We start from the raw sequence: 11,929 nt of genomic DNA on the forward strand, positions 1-11,929 counted from the left end.
AACATACTATATACTATATAGTCTTGTGTACTTATAAATATTCACAATTGTTGAAAAGCAATGGTGCAAACATTTCTTTATTAATATGATGAATAATAGATGGCAACAGGTCAGGAATATCATCATAATTTAATAACACAGAAATAATTCATGTTCTAATGAAATATATTTTTATTTGTTAAAAATATAATTGTAAAAGCAGCTCATGCCCACCCGTCTTGTAACCTTTCTTCAATAAGATTGTTTTACTTTTTATTTATTCATATGATAAAATAAATCACTAAATTCTTCAATGAAATGCATGTCTCGCTTTTCAGCTATTTTGATAACAAAAAAAACAAGCATAGCAATTTTTTTTTTTAAATAGAAAAACATATTTTGTGTTTCTATTCAAAAGTATGCTTTCAAAATTGAGGTTGTAGTTGAAATGGGTAAATACTGATACTGATTTTCTTAGCACTGTGTAACAATATATGTATGTTCCATGGAGATCCTGCATATCGTGGCCATGGAAACTATTGTTTGTGTTTCACATGAACCACATGTGAAACAAGGTCATTTGTCAGAGTTGTTGTTGGATTTTTCTACATTGCCCTTGAGCCACTCTGGAACAACCAACTGCTCTCAGCATCCTTATTGCAAGATGTTGATTTTTCTTGTAATAGGACTTACTGTATTCTTTGCTTATGTCTACCTACTTTTATTCTATCTATCTATCTATCTATCCGTCTATCTATCACCCTAATTATTTGCTGCCTGACACAATTCATAAGAGTATAAACCAGTGTTGCTACTACTGTGTCAAAGGATAAAATATACAGAATTCAAAAGTTCTATTTGATTAGGTTACAACTAATGATAAAACATTTTTTTTTTTAGAAAAATGAAAGTATTCATAATGCAGGACAGTTATCTTTTCATGGTTGCAGCGGTGAAGCAGACAGTGATAGGAAGATGTGAAAGCGATAATGTGTTTTGAAATTCCTTACTAGACACAGAAATGCATCTATTAGTCTATTCTCACAAGCCTAATGTTTCATTGGATCAACCAGCTGTCAATTAAAAATGCTGCTTTTTTTATTTTTTGTAGACGTTAGTAATAAATTAATAAATGTACATCTGTACTCTTGGTTACCAGTGCGGACCTGGTGTCCAAAATAAACCTCACTTCCTCCAAGTGACGCATGTTTGCGGAAAAAACCTCTTGGTTCACACGGGTTATTTATAAAGTTAGCAGGTGAAGAGTTGAAGAAAACTTTTAATTAACATTTATTTTTTTTCACTCAAGTGGTATACAGTATAGATTTTTTTAGAAATTTTGAAGATTTTGATATGAATCCTTATAATACTCATTAATTTTGCTACATTCACATGAACGTTGATTTGTTTGGTTTCTTTCCAATTCTGGACGCATGATCAGCAGTGGTCAGAAGAGCTATAACAAAAAAAAAAACCTTAACCTTCCTTAATCCAAAGAAAATACATTAAAAATGCAGTCATTCAGCAAGAAAAATGAGACAAAACAGTTCTGTTTGGGTTTCAGAGCTGCATCCATTTATTGGTTCTACCTCCACTCTCATCAATTGACAGTGCTTAGCCTTGTAAGATAATGACATATGAATTCTTTATATTGTAGAAAATATTGCTTTGTTAATCATTTTGCTAACGTATATCTGGCTTTTTCCCCAACAAATAGGGTTACAATTTATAGCTGTCGTTGATCGAGAGCTGACAACACAAAGGCAAACACGGACTGTTCACAGACAGGCACTTTCACCGATGGACAATATTGAGACAATTAGCCAAATGCAAGTGTTTGTAACAAGAAATCTGAGCACGGAACCACAACGCCCCTTATAACTCAACACTTACCTCTAATTAGAGCGAGATGAGAGCTCGAAACATGGCAAAAAGAAAGAAATAAATAAAGAAGATGGATGGTAATGACCAGATTTTTATTCAAGCGGTTCATAGGAGAGGTTGGGAAGTCAAGTGAATCGTGCTGCAGCTCTATAGCAAGACGTTTGCTGGTTCAATTACGGCTTGAAGCGACCCTGGGTTTGGAATAAAACCGTGTCAGTTCTATACGTTTCATGCTTGGCACTTTATCTTGTGTTGACCTTGGACTGTTGGATCAACAAAACAAAAAAAACATCCAAGAAGTTGTAACAGACGTAAATGTCTCTCTGTTTGTGAGCAAAATAACTCAAAGAGTAATAAAGAGAAAATGTAAAGCCAAGAATAATTTTAACTACCATTTGGTTTACATTCTTCACCAAAATGCACCATTGTTCATTCATCATTGTTCTAGGGTTGCTATAATAAGGATAGCGGCTTACCTACTTGGGAATTTGATGTAAAAAAAAATTAAATGTGTGTGTTTTTTTTGTTGCCTAATTACTATTTCGACATGATTTAATGTGATGCGTGTGAAAGGTCACTCCTTGCCTTACACATCAGTGTCTGACGAATTGGAAGAACTCTCGACAGAACGTCATGGATCCATGTACAGATCATGACACAGTTGAACCTGTCGACCTTTAACCTTCTGCTTTTGAAGATAAACTTTGTTGGAAAATATACATGTTAAAGACAGCGGTAGTAAACGAGAAGTGCCTTAGAGTCCCGCTTCCTCTTTAGGGACTTCCTGGTCCCTGTTGCCCTTCAGCTCACCGGTCGATCTCGGTAATCCTCTCCCTCCCAGTTGGTCACAGCAGAATGCTGTTCACACTGAGTCTGGTTCTGCTCGAGTTTCTGCCTGTTTTTGCTGTTGCTTATTGTGAGTAAGGTTTATTCTCTTCTTTTATACTGTGTTATTTAAACGGTATCTCGAGATACTTGACTGGTAAACTAACTATTTATATATGAATATAACGCCTGTAAAAAATTTAAAATCGCTACCTCCAAGGGACTTGTTGTATAAACAAAGCAGGTGTTATTAGAATGGGTTGGAGGAGGAGTGAAGCCAAATATTACATCATATCTGCTCTCGTTCGCCAAGATTCCAGATGGAGGAGGACTTTACAAAGTCATCTTTTCCAAACATGGTCATGATGAGGGACTTACTGCATCTTGGAGAGTAAGACTTCAACATTTAAAACATGTGAGTAAGTCAGGAAAGTTGGGTTTTCACATTAGTTGCCCTTTAAAGACCAACATTAGAATAAGCTTTACTATAGAGTAATAAAACAGAAATTGTTTGTACGAGGGGAAGAAAGCTCTTTGTCGGACGATATGGTCACGAAATTGTAACTTTTCCACTCATTCGGAAATTGTTTTCCCTTCCTGTGGTTAGATGCACCAGAGCATTTTGTTGTGCCGTGTGTATATCCTGATAGCAGCCACTTTGTGGTCTGGCAAAGACCCACTCCCATCAGCACTGGCACTTAAGAAATCTGACCGGCAAAAAAAAAAAACTGAAAAAAAAAACTCCTGAAACGTTGACTTGAATTAAGACCCAGCTGTAGAACTGTGGCTCACAACAGGTAAGTGACTAACGCTGTAATTGGTCTCTTTGCACTGTAAAGATTCCTGCTGGTTTTGGACTGCTCAACTCGAAGTGGTTCAAAATACTACCGCAGGCTGTTTAATGTTCTCTTGCTGCCTCGTTTGAATATGCCTGACCCTTGGTAGGGGAGTCATAACTGCTGAGAGCTCATTCTCTGAGCTCAAGATCATTTATCACAAACAATTTGAGAAGCACCGTGGGATGGGGATGCGGAGTGGATGGGCCATCTGGTCAGCTGAGAGCAAAAGTTGGACCTCGAATACACTTGATGACTTTGCAGTATGTTTTGCTCTCTCAGTGCCCTTCAACTGGCTATTGGGTTTTGGGCAAATTATGTTAATAGATTCACCAGAGAAATGAAAGCGGATGTGAGGTTAACACGACGACAGGCGTTTAAACCTGTAGCTGGCCCAATTAATCACATTATTTTAACCATACCCTACTGAGATTCTGATCGTTTTCAGACATTTATTCATTTTAAAATATGTTTGAAATGGAATATGTAAATATATATTCATATACTCATGCCTACTAAGGGTTGGGATTATTTTCAGGGTAATCCGTCTCTTTTTGGAGTTATAGCCATAAAGTTGAGAGCTAGACAGTAGACAGAGCTCTAGAAATGTTTGCCCAGAGTTTTTCCTGTCTGTGTAGCATGTTAGCATTTTAGCTTCTGCTAAAACAAACTTAAAATTTAGACTTTTTTTTATCGTTTTTCAAACAATTAAACAACAAGACGGACAATATAGACGAACATTATGGAGATATTTGGATATTTTTAAGTGTGTTATTTTTTACAAAGAAAACAGAGCCATTTTGCAACCGTCAAGTGGACATACATTTTTGCCTATAACTCCAAAAAGAGACCTACATAATCCCAACCCTTAGTCGACATAAAGGTGACCGTAAAATAAGTGAAATATAATGGGCTGTTTGGGGATTTGATAATAATTTGGACGATAATTATCATTTGACCCAAGGTCCATTGGTATAGGGATCACATCTTTTCCATTCAGGACTAAAAGTAAATGATTCTCATTAAATGTCAAATCTAAATCTTCCTTTACTCTTGAAATCCTATTGATTTCAACTAAACCTGCTTGTGTTTCTAAGTTAAAAATAAATAAATTTAAAAAAAGACAACATAGATCTTTTGATTGTGGTGGCAGTACAGAAAAAAAATGTTAAATAAAATAACACGAAACATAAACAATAGAAAAACTGAACCAAGCAATATATATTACTGGTATTTCTCACTTACAATTTTATTTCAGAACACAATGTTCACATTTAATGAAGACATTTACATTAGAAACACTCATTAAGTTTCTGTTTGTTCGACTGGAGACCAAATTTAGCCGTAGGAAAGGAAGGCTTCCCGTGATTGAAACAGAAAATGCTAATTTTATATCTAATGTAGTTCACAGGCACTGTCCGCGAAATTTATTAACTTTTAGGGCGGAATCCTTCCTTTTAAAATATTTAATTTCCCATTATTCTAATCAAGGCTGAAAGTAATGAGTGTCTGCCAAGCAGAAGGCTGAGGGAACTCACCCAGCGATGAAGAGATCATGCAGAGGAATAGAATGATAAGAGGAATAATAGCCACCCCAGCTGGAGTCAAGATTACCCAGATGCACATTTCTAAAAGAATCACATCCATGATGGATATGTGTGACAAGAAAGCTAATACACATGAATATACAAACTGTATAAATGAGGAAATGTGTCATTTTCTGGTGTGATATGATGAGTGGCTCAGTCCGGTTGTGAGAGCCTGAATGTCTCAGAGAGGCAGCTGCATGCTCTGAAAACATTTGCCACAAGCTGGTTAATCTGATTTAAAAAATCATCAATTACAATTACGCACTTATTGTCTGTATTCGAAATTTTGAGCCGTGTTGGCTCCAGGTAGTCAGACAATTTCCTCGGATAAATAATAGCTACAGATGTGAGGAGGCAAATTAGCTGCAGATTTGTTTTCAGTAGATTTTTTGTTTTTTTGGAGGGGAAAAGGGAACTTAGCTACAGTTTCTTCCGGTGATGATGTTTCAGGGGAAACCGTATATTTCAGCAAAGTTCAAGTGTCCAACTTGATGCTCGGGCCAAATTTGGCCATCAAGCCATTATATATGGGACAATTCTAGATCTCCCTTACTTCTATGCTGTTAAAGTCAGCCTCTCTTTTGTTCCTCAATTGCTTATGGTATATATTGCTTATGAGCTTCTACGGTATTCCATGAGTCCATATAACCTTATTTCATTTTTCTGTGGTACACTGTATTCACAGCAATGCTACTTTTGGTTATTCTGTCCACTTGTATATCCATAATGTGTTTAGCTCAACACCCTGTTTTTTTTTCTTGCGCTTTCTCAATGGTTTTGCTTAACTAAATGTTAATTATTTTTCCATTATTTCCATTCTTTTGTGTACTATTTTTTGTGTTTGTTATTTAACTGTAATCCACTCACTTTGTGTCCAGTCTTTAACCACATTTGCTACACACACTTCGGCCAAATGACACACTTGGGTGTAGTTAATTCTTTTTATTGGGACCGTTTTATTGATGATCATTTCTCCACTGGCATAACTGCACAAATCAAATTATCATAGACTCTTGAAGGTTTATTTATACTAGGTTTTAGGCTCCAGCTAGCTCTACTCTCCAGTGTTATTAAAGTAAGCTGCAGCACTATTAAAACCCACACAGGACTCACATGCACATTTGTCCAGCATTACAAAGACTTCTCAGTACAATAACTGGACTGATTGATGAAATCCAAATGAAATCTGAGCAGAAAAAAAAGACGTATGCATGTCAATGGGTAAAATTGCTCACCAGGAACTCAAAGGGAGTGAAATAGAAAGTGTATTGAATAAGAAAGTTGATGATTATATTTTATTTTGAGTCTAGCTGAGCAGTGCCGTTTTGAATTTTTGAGTATCAGTCTCACTCTAAACCCTATCTATAATATCTGTTTTTTAGTTTATTTAGTAGCTCACTGCACAAAAACACAATAATAAAAGTAAGTATACAAAATAATAAAATCAAATTTTAGATTCATCAGCTTAATTTCGATTCATTTCTTTCAATTTTATAAAGTAGAAAAATCCAGTTGTCTTTTTTGCCTTTTTTAAACCTTCAAAAACAGTATTGCTAAAACAATCTTCAATAACTGATTCATCTTGGGAAAGGGCCTTTTTTTTAAAGATTATAATAAATAAAAGAAAAGTAAAAAAAATGGACAGGATGTATATAATTGGAGTAATCAAACTGTTGTCATGCCTAATATGCTCACAATAAAACTCAAATTGGGTAAAATGAAATGAACAATGGCTGAGCAATTAACGTAGAAAAAGAAGAGCATCTTAAATAATGAGGCGACGGTGAAGGAATTACGACACTAACCACAGAGATGCTAAATGCTAAAACGGTCCCTTGCATGAGTGACAACCTTTGCAAGGGATTGGAATATCAGACAACCACTTAAAACTTTGTTGTCTTTCAAATTCCAATTGATTGTTCATATACAAATGCTAATCATTGTAAAGTTAAGAGCATTAAGACAAACAATCCCTAGACACGGTGGTAACCATTAACAACGTGCTGTCAAGTTTTTCCATCATCTTCCCTGGTCAAGTGGGAAATATCCTCATTTAGCTAAATTGGCTCAAACCGGGGCTTTGCTTTAATGGGCAGACACTAACGACATCCCAAGGTTAAAATGAGCAGTCAAGAATTGATCCGTAACGTCTGTCTTCGCCTGCCCGTAATGAGAATGAAAAAAGACTTCCGGACAAGGCCACGTAATGGAGGAAAAGGCCAAGAACTGGACAAGAAACGCTATTTAATAATTTAACCCAGGATCTTCATGTATTGACTCGCTGACCTCTACATTTAGGCGGGCATGTTAATTTCGCGTTGTAGTGGGTGACATTTTCCGATGAACGCCGGAGACAAACTACCTGACAGCTTAAGGGTATGTCATGAATGAATCAATGAGTGTGCAGCGTTTGGACATGGGAGACCTGGAAAATACTATTAAAGCGTATTGACAATAACAAAGTGAAGGAGGCTTAGAGACGGGATGGAGAGTGTTGTTTTCATCCTCGGCGCGGCTGTTGCTGCGAGGAGATATGGAGATTTGCCCTGGAAGCTGAATGAACCAGGGACTTAGATAAGGGAGGCTGTGAATTATTCAATCATTCACCTGTGGCCATATCTTTACACTTGTCTAGGGAGACAGAAGCAGTTGTCAAGGTTTGAACACAAGGAAACAGCTTTGTCACGGCGCGCTTCTAGTACGGCTATTTAGGCGGGTTTTGGCATTTGTTCAAGCCGAAAAAGTGTTCACTCTTTCATTGATTTTGGTCGTAGGTACGAAACAATCATGTGACCTATGACCTCAAGTAGCAGCAGACTCATGAGCTAAATCTGACTCAAATTCTAACAAGTAATCACGTTTGTGTCTCCAATAAGGCAATTCTTAAAAAAGTTGTTTTTTTTTGCTATGAGAGATGGAAAGATTGGATAGATGTTGGGGTTTCAGAGGGTGGGGCTATCCCAGAGTCTTTGAGCAAGAGGCGGCGGACACCCTGGACAGGATGCCAATCCGTCACATGGCACAAAAAGACATACAACCATCCAGACTCATGCCTACGGACAATTTCCCTAATTCCCGATCAACCCTTATATTTTTGGACTGTGGGAGGAAACCAGAGTGTCCAGAGTAAACCCTCACAACACGGGAGAACATAAAAACTCCACAAAGATAGGCCGCAAGTTGCCTTGGCCAGAAAGAATGTCTAAAATAAACCAAGAGAGTAATTTATGAACTACAATAAATGTAAATATACATATGAGACTGGAGGGAACAAGTCTTAACTTTTACTGCACTGATCGTCATACACAAATGATGCATTCATGGAAGTAGGATTTTAAAAATCCAATAACTTAATGATTTCCACTCCAATAAACCATCCAAACATAAATTGTAATACTTACAAAGCGTCCTTGGCTTGATCTTACGGTTCTCCTAAGAACACAGTCGCCTTGGAACCACCTGTATATCTTTATTCTTCTTAGATTAAAACTCTTCTTCAGAGCCTTGGAAACCTGGCTTTTGTCGATACCAACAACACTAAGAAAATAAAAAGGTAATACAACGTTCTTTTCCTATTTCACTTTTTTTTTTCATAGTTTCTTAGTTTCTTTGACTTTCAGACCTTGCGTTCACGTTCAACTAACGGCTATCAAGAGGTAACATTATGTTTTCTCACCTCGAGTACAAAGAAGCTAATACAGGACATCAGATACGGATTTGAGCGTTAAGCAGCGATCATTTCAGAGGCCATTACCGGTAAAATGTCTTATGGGTAATTACCCCTGTTAAGGCAAATGAAAAGGAGATTTAGATAGCTTTATAAAACAACCATCTTGGAAATGTTTCACCTTTATTCCGAGAGCGTATGCTCCAAATGCGAAAGTAATTTCCAATGACGGGGGTGACGCCAATGTTGATCTTGAAAATGTCATTATTCTGAGAGCCTCGTAAGATGACACTCTAACGATATCTGCAAAAGAGCTGGAGAGAGACAAAGCAACAGAGACTCACAGGGACAAAGCAAGAGCTGGCTACTATAATAAAATAACTAATGTAAAATCATCACACTGGAGTCCAAAACTGAAATAGTCGTCATAAAAATCTAATGTTTGAGTTAAAAAGAAAATCAGTGTCAAATTAAATTTCTTTGGGGAAAACATTGTTAATTCATTGTGAGGGGCTGTTAAATTCATTATTTTATTAATTATATATTTTAATGAAAATGTTTTCAGCAAGTTTATTTTGTGAATAAGTCAGGAGAAATATGAGGAAAATAATGTAAATAACAATAAAAAGATCTAAAATTGACTAAAAAGATGGAATAACTTTTTAGGATACGTTTAAAAAAAAGGTTATTTTTCTTCAATTTATTTTTTAGGCAAGTAATTCCTGTTTGTGTCATGTGACTTGAAGACAGTGTTCGTTAGTACAATGTCATAGCTATGGATGTAAGAACTCGATTCATTTTGGTTATCATAAAAAAAAACAATACTTGTGAGATACTTGTTCTTACCATTGTATTTGTCCAAACAAATGTAACCAACAAATGTTTAGTTGAACCAGCCATTAAAATAAATAAAATGAATTAAGAAAACAAGGGTGGTTTGATAAATATACCACGTATATTCATTGGATAATCTTTTTAAAACATGCTTAATATAATTTGCTTAGTGTAGCGACTGGAGTTTAGTTTTCATCGTCTTCATCTACAAACAAATTTTGAAGACTAATTTTTTTCTAAACAATCTCTTTTTTTTAAGTGTCTTTTTGGACGAAGATTAAGACAAACACCACTGAGCTCCAGTCGCTACATTAAAATGAAAATACAATTTTGCCTATTACTCTAAAAAGGAACAGATTACTCCTATAATTGTAAAATGAGTGGAATATCTCTAAGAACTTAAGTAGTTTTCTACCACACACAAAAAAACGGTTCTCTGCGTCTAATTTACTATTCATTCTTTCCCATTTAAAAAAAAAAGTCTCTTTGACACCCCACCATCTTTCATAGCTTGACTCAGATAACAATTACAAATGTAGTGTCTGCTTGCAATAAAGATAAAAGTGAGTGTGCGAGATAGCATAGAATTCTGACCTGCGAAGGTTAAATCACAAAAACAAAGCCTTGGACATTAATAGATGCTCTGAACGGTACATAATTTAGAGAAAATACGCCCAAAGTTAAAGTCTCGACTTTATTTGTTCAAAGAAAACCACTGCAAATTTTAACACTGTTCCAGATGCACTTATTTATTATTAATTCATCTGTTCCCACACAGTTTGAGGACACCTTGACAAAGTGTCAAAGGAGCTTGTAAGATAAAAGATCGTGAAAGTAAATCCAATTCTAAACGTGTCGAAGTCTTGCCTGGACAGATCACGGCACCGAGCAACTTTACTCGTAAACAACACCAGTTTTAAAGGAGGGGTTGGCGGGGAGTGAAGGGGGGGCGTCCGAATCCTTACAATTGATTGGCGTCTTGAATGCATCCTCGCATCTGCTGTGAGAATTTCATGTCAGATTGCAGTGATTTGACTCATTTTAAAGAAAGGAGCAGATGAGCTTAGCAATGGCAAAGTCTTATTGATCCGTGGTTTCATTGATTTCCTCCCTTTTTTTTTTTCTTTTCGTGCGAGTGGTAAAAGCGAAAGGGATGAGAGTTGCGGCAACCGTGAGAAGGTCTCTCTCTGAATAAGAATCGTGAGGCACTGGGCACCAGAGTGAGGTGCTGCATGAACAATAGCTGCTGGTGCTGCTGCAGATAGTGCTGCACTCCACAATTGGTGTGCTAAGGGGATCTCACTGCAGATGTGCTCCTGACACATAACTGCAAGTCAATTGCCAACAGTTAATGAGCACAGTGAAATTATTGGATTCCTCTCAACGGCCCGACTTCAAGAACCGTGCTGGATCTCTGTGGGGGTTTCTTTCTTTCCACCACTTATACCTCTGCCTCTTTTCGAGTTTTCTTAATGGTACATTTTTTAAAGTTTATGTTCATGTTTTTTACCTACTAATGATCTTCTAGACCAATGTTTTAGGAATAATGCTAGTAGGAAAAGTTTCCCAAAATGTTTTTTTCAAAGTTTTTTTTAATGGTGAATTCTAGATGTTTTGCAGTGTCAAATAAAATAGATAAAGCCGAGCTCATCAAATTAGTTCCCCTTTAAAAGAGAAAAAAAGTCTGTTACAAAAAGACTGAGAAACAAACAAAACGTATTGTCTTGAATGTACATTTTATAACGGTATTTGTATATAGAAAGAAAAGCAGTGACGGCGTCAGCAGACTTTTTCCTCTACTCAGTAACCCTTTTTTATCTCCACTTTCCCCCGAGATTGTTGGATTTTTTTTTTTCTAGATTGTCGCCTCAGTTTTGACGGCTGAAGTGCTCCACGCCCACTCTCAGTACACTGAGCTCATGTTCGCTAAACCGTAACTAATGAAGTCCGGATTGCGCTTCTCTACTATTTTGACTTTTGGAAGGGGTTGTCAACCGTTTTGTCATCTTTTTTTTTCGCTTAAGTAACTGATATATATTCTTCCTCCCATTCCCAGTCATGCCTTTTCAGTATGTCTGTCAACTGACTTCCCCCAACTGAGACAAAGTGATTTTTTAAATTTTCCAAGCTTCAATCTTGCCGGTATTTGTGGCCCAACCATTGACCCTGATCGCATGGGTTCAAATCGCTGATTTAAAATATTTTCTAGCAACATATTTGTCTCTGTAAAGTCAAACAAGCAGGAATTAGATTTAGTCGTAATCGAAGTGTATTCCAAAACAAATCGGTAGCCCTAAATGGTAGCAGACCTCCCC

Source organism: Callionymus lyra, chromosome 11 (assembly GCF_982586985.1).
Source record: "Callionymus lyra chromosome 11, fCalLyr1.hap1.1, whole genome shotgun sequence".
NCBI lineage: Eukaryota > Metazoa > Chordata > Actinopteri > Syngnathiformes > Callionymidae > Callionymus > Callionymus lyra.